Source organism: Echinops telfairi, unplaced genomic scaffold, assembly GCF_000313985.2.
Source record: "Echinops telfairi isolate 266 unplaced genomic scaffold, ASM31398v2 ScPeMD7_7467;HRSCAF=8505_1, whole genome shotgun sequence".
NCBI classification, from domain to species: domain Eukaryota; kingdom Metazoa; phylum Chordata; class Mammalia; order Afrosoricida; family Tenrecidae; genus Echinops; species Echinops telfairi.
Genome location: NW_022111368.1, coordinates 32,860,773 through 32,877,430, shown reverse-complemented (window position 1 = coordinate 32,877,430; position 16,658 = coordinate 32,860,773). Strand labels below are relative to the sequence as shown.

The 16,658-nt window shown below is 35.2% G+C and overlaps 1 protein-coding gene and 1 pseudogene across 3 annotated transcripts in view; both read left to right on the top strand.

The window, feature by feature from the left end:
- The window catches only part of LOC115873226, a 75,939-nt pseudogene extending 69,678 nt beyond the window's left edge, over positions 1-6,261 (top strand).
- Positions 1-16,658, top strand: part of LRRTM4 (leucine rich repeat transmembrane neuronal 4) — a 944,170-nt gene that overhangs the window by 214,760 nt on the left and 712,752 nt on the right. The window lies entirely within an intron of this gene.

Here is a 16,658-nt window from a genome sequence, read left to right as displayed (position 1 = left end):
TCAAAATAATGAGGAAATTAAGGGAATTAGAGAAGACAACTCATGTAAACAGAATAGTTAATATAAGTGAAGTTAATGAAGAATAGATAAAATAGTATACTCAAAAACAGAATGTTAAAGTTTGCTTAATTTTGTTTTGTTTCTGTGTCTGTGCACCTGTGTGATCTCTTCTGATGCTTCTTTCTTGGTTATATGAAAGTATTTTCTTTTTCTCTTAGTAAAATGTTATTATTATTTGGGGGTTAATACATATATAAAGCCATTCCATAGTACATTCAAGCAGAATTGTACAATTGCTACTGCTATCATTTGCCAAATATTCTTTTTCTTCCCTGTCTCCTTGACACCATTCCCCTTTTAGTCACCCCCTCCCCGCTCTCCCCTTCACTCCCCCAAACCCTTTTTCTACCTCCTCTACCTATACGTTCATCCTTCCTGGGTTTCTTATATAGAAAACAGAAAAACATATGACGCAACTTCAAGAGAGCAACCTTCAATGACAGAACACCTCTGAGATACCCCTTAATATGAATGAACAAACACAAAACAAGCCAAAACTACAGAAAATGTTGAAAACCAGATCAGATCCAGCATGTATGAGAGAGGGGATCAACTGGGGGAATCAAGTTTTAACTGATCCAGTCAGATTTATGCCTCTATATTTATCTCTCCACTGCCCTCTGTGTAGTAACCACGGTCACCCATTCATCAATTGTGGATAGAGGGACTTCACTACAGGCTTATTTCCAGTGTAGCTATCACAAATTCATCTTGAACTCCCAGTGTAATCCATAGCCTTCCACACACCAGATTCTCACAATGTAGGCTCTGGTGCTAATCCATCCTTGACTCTGGGTTATAGGATTTACAATTGTTCCATGAGTGATGATGGTGTGCTTCTTCCATGTGGACTTAGTTCACATCTCACCTAGATGGCTGCTTGTTTGGAGACAATCCTTCAAGACCCCAGACATTATTTTATCTGATCACTTTTCACCATCTAATTTCTTTACCACATATCGCTAGGGCAACCATATCATCTGTGTTCCCTTCATGAGGGCAAGTATTGAGCAGGACCATGATGCAAGAACTAATTGTTCTTAAATTAGAGTTAGGATTAAGCATGAGCCCAAACCCATTCCTGGATCTATGGTTTTTTCTTTTAATTTATAAATACTTGGAAGTTAATACAGCTATCATATTCTTCCATAATTCGATCACAAGAAACAGAATTGTAAAATTGCTTCCACAATCAGTTTCCAAACATACTTTTTTTTTTAAACATTGTATTAGGGGCTCATACAACTGTTATCCCAATCCATACACACATCAATTGTGTAAAGCGCATTTGTACATCATTTCTCAAAACATTTTCTCTCCACTTAAACCCCCGACATTAGGTCCTCATTTTTCCCCTCCCTCCCCACTCCCCCCTCCCTCAGGAGCCCTTGATAGTTTATAAATGGGTATTTTGTCATATCTTTCCCTGTCCGACGTCTCCCTTCACCCACTTTTCGGTTGTCTGTCCCCCAGGGAGGAGGTCACACACAGTTCCATGTAATCGGTTCCCTCTTTCCTACCCATTCTCCCTTTACCCTCCCTGTTTTGCCACTCACACCACTGGTCCTATAGGGCTCATCCATCCTGGATTCCCTGTATTTTCAGTTCCTATCCAAACATACTTTTTAATGACTGGACCATTTGATGTGGTCTGCCCTTTCCCCCATGACCCCTCCCCCCCTCGACCACCCTGCCTGGAAACCTTTGTTCTCATTGCTGTCCCTATAGGTTTCTCAATCCTGGGTTTCATTTACCAAAAAAGTGAAACACATGAACTTTATTTTATCCTCAAATGAAAGTGAAATCAGTGGTGATCTCAAAAGTCCTGGTTTAATAATTAGTATGATTTGTGGGGAAAGAGAAAAAAAACTTTGAAATTCCCATCCTCTGAATATAACAAAATTAATTGTATTTTCATTCAGAAGCTTAACCTAAAACAGCAAAAATATAAAATGATAATAAATTATCTTAATACTTGTTTGATCTTCGACTGGACAAGTGTTGTGCAATAAATAAAAATTAATGTTTATTACATAACATTGAAATGATGCAATTCAATAAGTCACCAGGTTATAAAAATCCTACTTATGGGCAATTCCTACTTGTCTAATGTTACCAAGTATGTGCTCACTTTGAAATGATTAAACAAGTCCTTGCAGCAAATGCTTCGTCACAATGACCTTGACTAGCTGCATAGGATGCTTTTAAATACCTGACAAAGCTTTCCGCCTTTCCCTGCACTCTCTCTCACTGCCATGGAGCTGTGGCCAATTTATGGTGACTCTATAGGACAATGGAGAACTGCCACCTGTGAATTTCCAGGACTGTAACTCTTTATAGTAGTAGATACCCCCATCTATCTCCTGCTGAGGGGCTGGTGGTTTCGAACTGCTGGCTTTGTGGTCAGCAGTTTAACGGTTCTAGCTAAATAAGAATCATATGCATCTGTTTTGAGTTAAAAGTGTATTTACTAATAAACCTGGTTTGTAACCCAGCACTATTTGTCATAAAAATTATCAAAAGTAAAGATAATAAACTAGCTAATTTTTGTGATTTAAAGAAAATAAAGGTTCAATATAATTAAAATGTGAAATGCTTTCACTGTTCAGAAGAGAAAAGTTTACTCAGCAGGGAAAATGGACAAATATATTAAAGAGTAATTTATGCACACATGGAAAGAATAGTCAATAAATGCATTAAATGTCTTAACTCATAATATTGTTATCAAATTTAGTAATTATAAAATATTGTAATTATTAATAGATTGTTACCAACTTCATAAGGTCCTGGATGATCTCATTCACTGTTATAGAAGGTATTATATTAGAACAACCATTCAAGAGTGAAAATTGTCAAAGCCTACCACCTACTTCATACTCTTCAACAAAGTAATTTTACATCTAGTAATTATCCTATGGATAATAGATTAGAAATGTGGGAGTTACATAGAGAAAATAGTGCTATAAAAATGGAAGTAACAGGTTGGAGCTATTTTCTTGATATAAAACACCATATTGTAAGGAAATAGTTGATGAAGATTTTTCCACATAAGACAAGTAGGGGAATAATATAATTTGAAAGCAGCAATTTAAATGGATGTCAATTTTACCTAAACATGAATATATATACACATATTGCTCATACATATGTTAAAACTTAGAGGAAATACATTAAAATAATAACAGATTTTATTTAAAATAATTCTTTGTTAATGATGAAATGATTTGGAACTTGATCTAGGGAATGGTTGCATAACATGATGAACATGCTGGATTTCACGGAATTGTACAGGTAAAAAGAATATCGAGTTGACAACTGTTTTGTTAAATATGCATGGCCAAAATTAATAGAAAAACACAAAATTCTTCTAAATGTTAAATTCATTTCTTTTCTTTTATACTTCACACTTAAATGCAGTTTTTAAACCCCAACAGTATGCATTAATGACTTACAAAAAAATCAGACGTACTCAAATTATGCAATTTAAAAATTAGAAGGACATTTGTTTAAAATATGTACAGTGTTACAAATATTGAAGAAGGTAACTTGGGAGCTTACTGACAAGTTATATATGCTAAAGACGAACACTATGACAAGTAATTTGCTGCATCAACCTTTTCAGTAAACTCCACGCTACTGTCTTTCTTCATAGCACCTACTACAGCTGCAGGAACACCATGAAAATTCAAAAAGTTTGACAAATGAGTAAAAGACATAGTTACATATGTGACTCTTGGGGACATTTGAAACTGACATTTATTCTAGTGAGATGTTTTCCATTTAATTAGTAGTCTAGGAAGCAGGAAGGCTGGGGAAGAATACCCTTATGTGATAATTAAATATCAAAGCTGGATGGACTATGTGGATCTGATCCTGTGACTTTTCTATGGACTATTCAAGCTGCACTCATTTAAGGCTTTGTAGGAAAGAAAGCCAAAGTCATATTTTGCCCTTTTACAACACCATAATGACACTTTTTGTAAAAGATGTTTAGTTTTCACTTTCTTTTTTCAAAGGCATTTGAAATTAATTTCTCCTTCCTTTACATAAATAAAAATGGAAATAAACTTCACTAGTATTTTGAAGTCAGGAAAAAGGAAGATCATCACAATGCTAGTGGCTGTTCTTTGTGGCTTTAGAGGTCATGGGAGCATCATTTGCAACAGGATTAAAAGGTTGGCTACCCCAATTTTATGTTTGTTGGTCAGTTCAAATCATTTGCTGTGGCTTGTATGTAATCATACATCGAGTTCTTTCCAACATGGAGCTTCATCTCTAAGCACTCCCTCAATGTTCTACTTGGTTCTATAGAGATTTCAGTGGCTGATTTCTGGAAGCCTCCACGGACAGCTGGGCGATGGCTGTGCAGGAGGAAGAGTGCCTAAGGATGAACCCATGTCTCTAGCATCAAAGGAACCAATCCTCCCATTGAGACCTTAGCTGGCTTTATTTATGTCCCTTTTTCTTCCCCAATAGCTTCAAATATCAGTTAGCCCCCTGAAGGAAAGGAAAAATGAAAGGTTGTAGTTGTTAAGCCACGCTTGCAAACAAATAAACAATTCAGGCTATATTTTAATATTGATTCTCCTTTTATTTTTGTCCCTCTCCAAATTTAATTTTTCTTAGAGATATAAAAAGAAATAAAATATCTATTTTTATTTGTAATTTGATATTACAATTCTATGTAAAATATGAACCCACCAAAGATGGATAATTTATATGACTAATAATAAGTGTTGGATTGCTAATATTTAATGAATTGACATTCATAAAAGAGCTATAGGTTCTTGAATAATTATTGTGTGCAAGTCACTGTAATATCAAATAAATTCCTTTATTAAGTCCTCTCACCAACTTCTATCACACATACTGTGCTCTTCCTCTTCTACCAAAGGAAATAGGTTTGAAGGGAATAAATAAGCTTCCTATTTTATTAACAGCTGCACAAATTTCTAAAAATCCATAGATTTCCAGAAAAAATGCACAGACATAGTCTATTTGTTTATTCTTTAATGTCAATCATATATTTAATGTATTTATAATTAAAATGACAAAGAAAAATTTTAAATCAAGGTAATGACTTGAATGAAGAGTTGACAGAATTAATAACTAGTACAGCCCTGGTGGCATAGTCTATATGAGGTGCGGTGCTAACAGCAAGGTTGGCAGTTTGAAACTACCAGCTACTCTTTGGGATAACAAGGAGACTCTCTACTCCTTTATAGAAGTATAGCCTTGGAAACCCACCGAGGCAGTTCTACTATTTCCTAAGGGGTTGCTACGAGTCTGCATTGACTCCATGACAAGGAGTAAGTATAGTATCTTTAAAAAGTGAAGTGTGACTTGCTTGTCCCAATAAGTTTGTAATAATTTGCCACCAAACTGTGAGGATAGTAAGTGGATGAACAGGAAAATGAAATAAATCTACTTATAGTCTTATGTACGTTGGTTTATGCCTATTATGCATGTTTGTACATATGAACATACAAGTACTTGCACATTCAATCGGCACAGCTATAGACATAAAATATATTTCAACTATATAATGAATACACAACCCAATAGCATTCCATATGAGTGGGGGATGACTTGTTTCATAAATTGCATGAAGATATCGGGTAACCAATTAGTCTAAAACATTAAATTCTACTCTTACACTGTAAGAACCTTGAAATTATGAAAATGAATTAAGAAAATTAGAATTGGTGACACTTCTGTGCAGGGCCAAGATGGCGACTCCCATGCATTGGCTGATAGCTCAGAGAAAGGCATACAGAAACACATAAGCAACGTGTAAGATGTCAGAAATGCTTAGAATTTGGACTGGACTTCTTAATGCAAAGGAAAAAGAAAATATCTGCATAGGCCTAAAGAACTGTAGAAGTAAAGAAAGCTTTAAAAGAAAAAGAAGGCAGATTATTATTACAACGAAGCATTGCAGAAACTAATGTAGAAAGAAAGACCAAGAAAAAGTCTGAGTGTAACCAGTTCCAGGAGCGAGAGCAGTGACATTGCGCCAGGGAATCTTCATCAGAGGGTGAAGCCTCGTCTTCCTCGTCCTCCTGGGAGGAGAGTGACAGTGAAGAAGCTGCTCTAGCTCATCCTCGTCAGGCTCCTGCACGTGGTCTTCCTTCCCCTGACACCGACTCCCGCTCCTCCGGCTCGGAGGACGAAGCACCCAGGAAGAAGAACGAGAAGTAGCACGATTCCACCCTGCTGGACTGATGACCTGGAATCGTCGATGGGATGCTCAGCATATGTTTAGAGCATGTTAAGACCAAAAAGGATAACTGGTCAAAATTTCTTGAGTTCAATAGTTTCTGAAGGTTTGACCTTGTGAGAACTATTATTAATAGTTTACATATATGTAAAGATTTTAAGGCAGAGTTTGTTTTTGATGTTTTTATCTTTAAAAATGTATCTTTAAAGATGAATCAAAGCTGAAATCCTGTAAATCTCTGCTTTTGTGGTGAAACATTTTTTCTCCTGTGAATTAATGCATTATTTTGTTATTCGTTAATGATATGGATCTATCTGTCTTAAGAAAATGTATCACAATATCTGCTTATTGATTTCTATTGCTTTGGGCTCTGTGATAGATAGATTTAATACATATTTACTATAAACTTAAAAAAAGAAAATTAGAATTGTTTGAAAATATAAATATTTATATAATCTCAGCATGGTGTCACTCCTCTGTGTATATATAAGAAAGGTTATATGAACAAGGATAATCATTAAAGTTTCAATGATATTTTAAAGGTGAAAGTAATAAATAAAAATAGATACAAACATTATATAGTATGACATATCTAGATAACAGAGCAGTATTTAGTCTCTAGAAATTACCTATGAAGTTTATAAATATAAAATTATTCTACAAATTAAAACAAACTAAAACATGCAATGGATAACATTTGCAAGAAAAATAAAAACTTCAAAATGCACATCAGATGTTCACATCTATTTAAATGGCAAGTTGTAGTTAATTGTATTCTAATCTTAAATTCCTTTGCCTTTTATTTTGGCATTTTCCTATATTTCGACATATCATTTATATATTTGGATGTAAAAATATATGTTTAGAGAAAGTGTTTGAGTTGTATGTACTTGCATATTTGTTATACTCTCAGTGTTTAAAAATATAAGGGGTCCTCCCCTAAACTGGAATTGTGCAGGGAGGAACAGAGCTTTTGCAATAAACATTTTTTACTGCTAGGTGAGCATCTAGCAATTTGCTCTGACTTAGTGCACCCAGTGACGTTGCCTGGGAAAGTTCTTTCTGGTTACAGTGAAGTTTTTTGTAAAAGTGTTTCTCTAGAACCTGGTTTATTGTGATGGCTGAATTAAAAGAAGAGCGCGAAGCTGTGAAATTTTGTTTCCTTCTTCTTTAAAATGCCACAGACACAGTTGTGATATTGAACCCAGCTAATAAGTATAGCACTTGGGGAAAAACTCAAGTGTACGTTTTTCATTTCAAAAAAGTGAGGCAAAGGACATTTATAAAGGCTTAAATACAGACATGCACATAGATAAATGCATTAATATATAAAAATATGAATACAGATCTGTGTACATACATTTATTTGTTAAGTATTAAGGCAGCAGCAGGCACTGGGCCTCCACTCTACTTCTCCCTCAATGCAAGAACACTTTATTCTAATAACCTGGCATTCTGTGATGCTCATCTTTCCTGACATGATCACTAAAGACAAAATGGGTGCATAAGCAAAGCTGGTGAAGAAAGCTGATGGTGATATCAAAAGATACAGTGTCTGGGGTCTTAGAGTCTGGAGGATAAACAAGCGGCCATCTAGCTGAGAAGCAATGAGCCCACATGGAAAAAGTACACCAGCCTGTGTGATCATGAGATGTCGTAGGGATCAGGTATCAGGCATCGAAGACCCCAAACAAAAAATCATATTGATGTGAATGAGGGGGAGGGCGGAGACCCAAAGCTCATCTGTAGACAATTGGACATACCCTTACAGAAGGGTCAAAAGGAAGAGAAGAGCCAGTCAGTGTACAGCACCAATGAAACACACAACTTTTCTCTAGTTCTTTAATGCTTCCTCCCCCACATGTACACTGGTATAGTCAAGAGCAAGCAACACGGAGAATCTAAGACAGATAAACCCCTCAGGACCAATAATGAGAGTAGCAATACCAGAATGTGGGGGGGGCGGGAGTGGGAACCAATCATAATGATCAACATATAACCCCCTGCCCTAGAGGGACAGACAGCATAAAAGTGGGTGAAGGGAGACAGTGGTTGGTGTAAGAGATAAAAATTAATCATTTATAAATTATCCAATCATTAGGGAGGGAGGGTAAGGAGGGTGGGGAATGAGCTGTTACCAAGGGTTCAAGTAGAAAGAAAATCTTTTGGACATGATGCTGGCAGGATATGTACAAATGTGCTTGACACAGTGGATTGTGATAGGAGCTGTAAGAACCGCCAATAAAATGATTTTTTTTAAAAGGAACGTTGATTGATGACAAACCTTTTTTTTTGTCCATCACCTTCCCTAATGGGTGAAAATGTTGACTCATAGTGCATTTGGAGTTCTTTCCACCAGGTCAGACTATTGATCAAGCTTTCTATCTAGAGTTCTGAAAAATGTCTTAACAGTTTGCGACAAGAAAGGCCTGCTTAGTGGCAGAGGAGTGACTGGTCTCCCCCCCAAGACAGTGCAGCTGCTCATGCAGCCATCTCAGTGAGACAGTGCTGGCAAAACCAGCATGCCTCTCCTACCCCATGCCCCTCACTCAGCTGGCCTGTTCCGGGCGACTTCTTTTTGTCTCTGTGACTGAAGAGGGACCTGAACGGACTGTGATTTGACAACATAGAAGAGGCGAAGGAAAAAAACCAGGGGAGGTGCTGTCAGCTACCCAACTGATGAATTTGAAAAATGTTTCCAATAATGGAATCTCAGATTTGACAAATGTATTAACTGTAATGGAGAGTACTTTGAAGGTGATAAGGTTGTTTTGTAAAAAAATTGAACACATAGCTTTGTGAAAAAAAATTCCATTTTTTGGGGGGTAGTCTACATACAACAGAGTCAGGATTTTATAGAAAAATAAATATACAGTGTATTCAGTGAAATAATAAGTATATTGTAATTATTCTTAGGAAAAATGTTTATAATACATTATATGTACTTTTTATATCTTTAATTTGACAAATTAAACATCTTCTAAAGTGTTTGAAATGAAACTTCTAGTCATTATACGATTATTTATTTCTCAATCAGTCAACTTTCTCTTACGTTATAATAGCTTGTACTAAAGAGAAACTAAAATCAACTCTGGAGTATCCAAATAGATAGGAAGAAAATGCTGCCTTGCTTTAGATGATAGAATTGTGTGGGTCTTCAGAGATCCTATACCATCCTAATTGGGCAAATATCTCATTTTAAAATCTACCTTGTTCTCTCCTCAAGTGTAAGCAATTGAAACAATGAGAACTCCGGGTTACAGTTCTGTTCCAAGCAATTTCCTGGGATAGTGAACATTCAGATAAGGTGGATCATGCAAAAAATTAATTGAACTCTCCGAAGTTCACAAAATGATCCAAGGGTGATGCATATCACTTAATAATTCACAGAGTAATCACACTTATGAATATTCGGTCACTGAGGAAGAACTTAAATTTACTTTTCAATCAAATGTAGGAAGCTAACACATTTTTCTTTGGTCATTTTGTGAGTTTCACATAAAATAAGTCATAAGAATTCACTCCTGAGATCTAATAATTATTCAAACGTGTGTCAAGATAGCTAAATAAATAAGTTTAAACTGTTACTGCATAAAACGGAATATCAGGCTCAGCATCAGGAGAGGGGATAGCTTCTCCTGAATGAAAAACAGAGAATGAAAATTTGTCCTGTAATATTAGAACCTTCTCTCATTATTGATTGGTGTCTATTTGATAGGCTAAGAATTATGGCATGATTATGCACTTTTATCTGTTATTTCTCATTTTAATTTACAGTGCATATATATCAAACATAAAGTTGAGGTAATTTTATCAGGTTAGTTGTACAAAATGAAACAAGGGAGAGAGTCTGAGAAATGGATGACCAAAAATATCAACTTTCTAAATATAGTTTATAGTTAATGTTTTTGGGAATTAATAAAATTTTATGCACACCAATACAGAACTCCTGTCTATTTATCTGTCGATTTATCAATCTATCTACATTTTTTCCTTCTTTTTTTCCCTCGTGCTCCCTATCTACATTTTGTCATTGCTATGGTTTTGTGGTAGGGTCGTCCTCATTTTGAAAACTCATTGCACACAGCAACTACTAATTGCTATTAGTGCATGGCTTAATATGACCCCTCTTTAATTTTCTTCCTACCCTTTTAATCATATAAATGTATATTTTTGTGTAAACACTCATATCTATCAGTACACATATATAGTGTTTATCATTCTTTCACAAACAATATATTCTTTTTTATCTTATTTCCTTAATTATTCAATATACCTCTTGGAAAAGCTTCCAAATTATTCAGGTAAATTATTTTAATTTTTTATATTCTGTGGTATGTATAGATGTATCATAAGGTTTAAAATAAAGATTTCCAAATTGGCTGATATTCCTCCTTGCGAGGTGCTTGAAGGATTAAGGGTAGGTGCACATGCAGGTATCCACACGTCATCCTAGATTATGTCGTACAGTAAAAAAGGTGTTCATTGCCAGAGGAAGAAGAGTTGTTTTTCCTGAAAAGTGAGGGATAGGCCAAAAAAGTTTGGGAAGCCCTGTTGTAAGTCATTCCATTACTTATTGGATTCAATTTAATTTCAATCTTTTGCCATTATAGTGTAACGAATGTTGTAATAAACAGCATTACACATATCTTTGCACTTATCTGTTGTTATTTTTCAAAAATACAATACAAGGAGCATGAATGGCTTATAAAAATACAAAGTCTTATGAGTTTATATATTTTGCCCCATTGAATATCTAATGTTCAGGATCAACTTATATTTTTAATAAAAGTTTTGTTTGCTTTTTATTTTGTTTTGCCTTTATTTTCAGTGATCAGTTTAAACTAATATTTTCTACTACAATATAGATATTAATTTAAAATGAATCGGACTTCTGAGTCCGAATCCTTTTTCATTTTGTCTTAGAACATTGAAATTTGTTCCTGTATTAATTATTGATTCTTATGTTTTATCACTTTTTTCTTTTTTCTAGTTGGTCCACTGTAATTTACTTTATAGGCCTTCTTCATCACGTTGTTGTTTATGTCAGTCTTCAGTCTACTCTGGCTCATGGTAACCTCTTATGTTGAAAGTGAAAAGTTGCCTTATCTGATGACATCTTCAGAATTATTGGTATCATTGAATCTACTGTTGTGGTTTTTGTTATCTATGATTTTTAGTGGCTATTTTTTGGAATAGATCGCAAGGATTTTCTTTCTAGTCTTAGCCTGGAAACTCTGCTGAATTTTTCCACCATGGAAAATCATGCTGGTATGTGAAATATTGGTGGTTTATCTTCCAGCATTATTGCAACTCACAAATCACCGCATTGGCCAACAAACTGACATCTGTGATGAACATTTTTTACAGGTATTAGCTCCCCCTGTATTGATGGAAATAAGTTTCTTCTTTATCTAATGTTTGTTCTTTTAACTTGTTTCTGGCATCTCTACAATCCATCTTCAATTTCTGTTTACTCAAATAAGTCTTCATTTTTTTAATAGTTTTTTGAGTTCTAAGCTTTAGTTTGGAAGATATCCCTTACAAATGGATTTTATATACTTTGTCCAATTTAGAAAAATGTTTGTTTTTTTCAGAATATTATTTTTTCCAAATCCTTCTTCATTTATTTATTTTTCACTTTTCAACATAATCAAGTTATTTGTTGGAAACCTCCTAGGGAGTGGGATGTATATATATATTTGCAATTAAAGTTCCCATCATTAGAGATTTTTTGGATATTATGCCTGGGATCTAACTGAAATTGATTATTATATATTTAGGTTATCTTTTCCCTATATAGTTAGCTCATTTATCCACAAAACCAAGGAATTTATATTAAATTATTAACCCATTGAATTGGAATAACATAAGCTTCATAACTTCTTTTTTAATACATACAAAAATAATTTATATTTTAGTCTACTGAGTAGTCTATAAAATGATAATTTTACTTTGTTTTGTTTTTTAATCTGCATTTATAATTATAATAAATGTATGTCTGGGCTTTCTTATATCTGATGAAGTATGCCCCTTCTTTTTTTAAAGCAAATATATTTTTCATAATGCATTAGTTATTTTTTATGAACAATAGGTCATATGTCTAACCCTAAAAAAAAAAAAGGCGGAAAGCAATTTGCACATTACTGTCTTCATAATTAGTTCATATTAAGGGTCAATTTTTAAGATATAAACCTTATCATCATGATGATGGTATTGCTTCTGTTTGTTTCAAATTTATCTTTGTTCTGAAAAAGATGCTCAAATTTTCTTCACAGTTTCTTCTGGAATATTTTTATGAATATAATTATAATTTATACAATTTTTTTGTAGCTGTGTTTGGGAGAGATTTTTAAAACAATTGTCTGTGACATTTGGTAATTATTACTGGAGTAGAGAAGAATTTGCGTTATGATTTTTAGTGGAATTTCCTTGTTTGCATGCAACATATGAAATTATATCATTAATTTTATAACTCTTCCCTAGTCCCTTATATAATAACCAAAAAATAGGGTATTTGCTTTGCTTTTATTTAATTTTCTCATTGCGTTCAGTAGATCATCCAAAGCAATGATAGAGTTAAAATGGGCTGTTCCTGCCCAACTGCTGACATTACTGGAGATGTGTTTGTGGATTAACATTAATGATTATATTTATTATTAGTTTTAAATTTCCATTTTTTAGAGCTTTTCATACAAGTGATTATTACACTGTATCAAATGCCTTTCTATTTATTTATTTCACTATTTTGTAGATTGAAGTTTATGTTGCTACATATGCTGCTCCACCTTTTCAATAGGCAATGAATGCTGTTCAAGGATCTTTACTTGTTAAAATTAATTTTCGTTTTTGCTATTATTATTCTATACATTTAAAAATATTTTCACTAATTGGGCTTGATCAATATTTTGATGTTATTTATTTACATTCCAAATTATAGATTAATCAAAGATACTTTGAGAGGGTGTAAAAGGATCATTTTTAAAAAATAATCTCACTAACATTTGTCTCTATCTTCTCCCACAGATATTTTCCTTAAATTTGACATTACACTATCTACAGAATGAATAATAACTGTGCATTTATCAGGACTTTGGTTGTAAATGACAGAATCCCAATGCACTGACTAAAGAAAAGGAATGTATTGACTCTTGTTAATGTCAAATGGTAGGAAAAAATCTATTTTACTGCAGTTAGATACAGTCTTTTGATCTCATACCTCATACTTGCTCTCCTCTGACACCAGCTTTGATTCCCTTTATTCGGACAGATTTGTTGTCATCATCATTCAAACTTTATCATAGACTCTTGGACAGGTAGCAATGTATGTTCTTTTCTGTCAAGTTTGAAATCCTTGGAAAATTCATTGATATCCTAATTTGAATCATCTGAACTGTGATTATTGGTCTAGTGTCTTTTTTTATTATTATCATTATTTTTAATCATTTAGGGGGGGAATCATACAACTCTTATCACAATCCATATACACATCAATTGTATAAAGCACATTTGTACATTTATTAACCTGATCATTCTCAAAACATTTGCTCTCCACTTAATTAAGCCCATGGCATCAGCTCCTCATTTTTCCCCCTCCCTACCCCCTCCCCCTCCCTCAGGAACACTCGATAATTTATAAATTATTATTTTGTCATATCTTACACTGTCTAACGTCTCACTTCAACCACTTTTTTGTTGTCTGTCCCTCAGGGAGAAGGTTATATGTAGATCCTTATAATCAATTCACCTTCTCTACCCCACCCTCCCTCCACCCTCCTGGTATCGCCACTCTCACCACTGGTCCTGAAGGGATCATCCATCCTGGACTCCCTGTGTTTCCAGTTTCTATCTGTACCAGTGCACATCCTCTGGACTAGCCAGATTTGTAAGGTAGAATTGGGATCATGATAGTGGGTGAGAAGGAAGCATTTAGGAACTAGTGGAAAGTTGTATGTTTCATTGTTGCTACACTGCACTTTGACTGCGACCCTTCTGTAAGGTAATGTCCGGTTTCCTACAGATGGGCTTTGGGTCTCCACTCTGCACTCCTCCTCATTCAAGATGATATGATTTTTTGTTGTTTGATGCCTGATACCTGATCCCATTTGTCTTCAGCCATAGTATCTGGGAGGTGAGCACACAATGATATGATTTTTGTTCTTTGTTGCCTGATAACTGATCCCTTCTGCACCTCATAATCACACAGGCTGGTCTGCTTCTACCATGTGGGCTTTGTTGCTTCTCAGCTAGATGGTTGCTTGTTTACCTTCAACCTTTAAGACCCCAGATGCTATATCTTTTGATAGCCGGGCACCATCAGCTTTCTTCACTACATTTGTTTATGCATCCACTTTGTCTTCAGCGATCGTGTCGGGAAGGTGAGCATCATGGGAGGTAAGTTTAATAGAACAAAGTATTCTTGCATTGAGGGAGTACTTGAGTGGAGGCCCATTGTCTATCTGCTACTTTAATACTAAACCTATAAATATATGCACATAAATCTACTTCCCCATCGTCATATATAAATATTTTTACATGTGCACATGCCTGTATTTAGACCTCTATAAGTGCTCTTTGCCTCCTAGCTCTTTCTCTTTACTTTCCTCTTGTCCCACTATCATGCTCAGCCTTCATTTGGGTTACAATAATTTCTTTCTATTACACTACCCTTAATCATGCCCTACCAGGACTCCTACACCCTCCTCACGAACTATTTGGATCACTTGTTGTTCCCTTGTCCCTGGGTTTGTTAACACCACGTTAGTGCATTAAGTCTGAACCACCAGACAGTAAACACAAACACAACTCAAAATAATGCCTCTACTGACCTATTACAGATTTCATTTATCAAGGGACTCTTCTTTGCCCTGATGTCATTGGAATATACCTTTCAATCCCTCAGATAAACTTTATCCTTCAAATTAAGTATTATGTTTAATTGCACTTAAAGATTTTTTTAAAGATACTTCATTCACACAGATTTTAGATAACAGCAGCACCAACAAAATAAAAGCCTCCAAGTGTAGTTTAAATCCTGAGCATTTGCTCTACCCCACCACTCCAGGGTGTTCTCCACCCCATGTCACCCTACCCTCACCCTGTGTGGGCACTACTGGTATTGGGATAGATGATTATTTGGCATGGGGATTACCTTGAGCATTATACTATGTTCAGTAGCACCCATGGCCCCTACCCACTAGGGCCCAGTAGCTCCAGCCATCACAGTCTTAACACTTCAAGATGTCTCAAAAATGTAAAATGTTTCCTTGGTCTAAAGCATGTCCTCCCACACTGTGCCATTGATTCTCAAGATCTCTCAATGTATGCCAACTTTTCACAATGCTCCATGGCAAAGCCCATTGTTGTAGCACATTTGAGAACTCCAGTCTTAGTGAAATGTGTACCAAATAATTGCACTTCCTTATATTGCTCTCTTTCTGAAGCATCTTTTAAGTGGCATAGACCTTAAAAGTTCTATGAAGCTTTACCTATCTTGATTCCCATGTCTTTGTGAGGTTAGAGACCTTTCAGAATTTTTCTTCTGCACACTATCATTCTCTACAAGAGACTTTTCCATCTCATACTTAGTCATAACTATTGTCCATGTAAATAATTTCTTTGTATCTGTAAACGCGTTTCTCTTAGTAAATGCAAACCCTGTCTGGTAGCCATTTGTCTGTGCCTAATGGCAGCATTGGAAAGATTCACTCATTGATAGACATTCCCGTCTTCCTCTACAAGCAATTATTTTGTTTTAGAGGTGCTCCATATTTAGCTAAATTGCAAACCAGAATTTACTTTTTTGACATCCTTAAAGAGTACCCTCTCTTCTATTGGACCTAGTGTACATAATTCACATCTCCAGAAAAATAGAAAAATATAATAAAATGACCTCCAGTCACAATTGTGCTTCATACAGACCTTTCAGAATGACTAGAGCTTCTCCTCATGCTTCCCAGGGCTGTAATCTTTACAGAAGAGATTAGAACTTCCTTTTCTTGCTGAGAGACTGGTAGGTTTAAACAACTAGTCCTCAGTTAGCCAACCACAGTAACACCACAGCTCCTCTTGTCCTTACAGAGCATATAGACAGGTATGATTTAAAAATCAAGTTGACACGATATTTACAATTACACATATTGTTCTAGAGGAAACCTGGATTGCAGTGTATAACAATCCAAAGAGAACAATAACAAAATCACTGCCTCAAATCCATGCCAACTCACATTGACACTCTACAGTATTTCTGAAGCTGCAAACAAATGGAGATAGACTAGTCTATCATCATGGAGTGGCTGCTTGGCCACCATTAATAGTCTAATGCTTATATGATAGCACCACCAGGGCTCTTTTGTATAACAAGAGAGCCTGGAAGAGC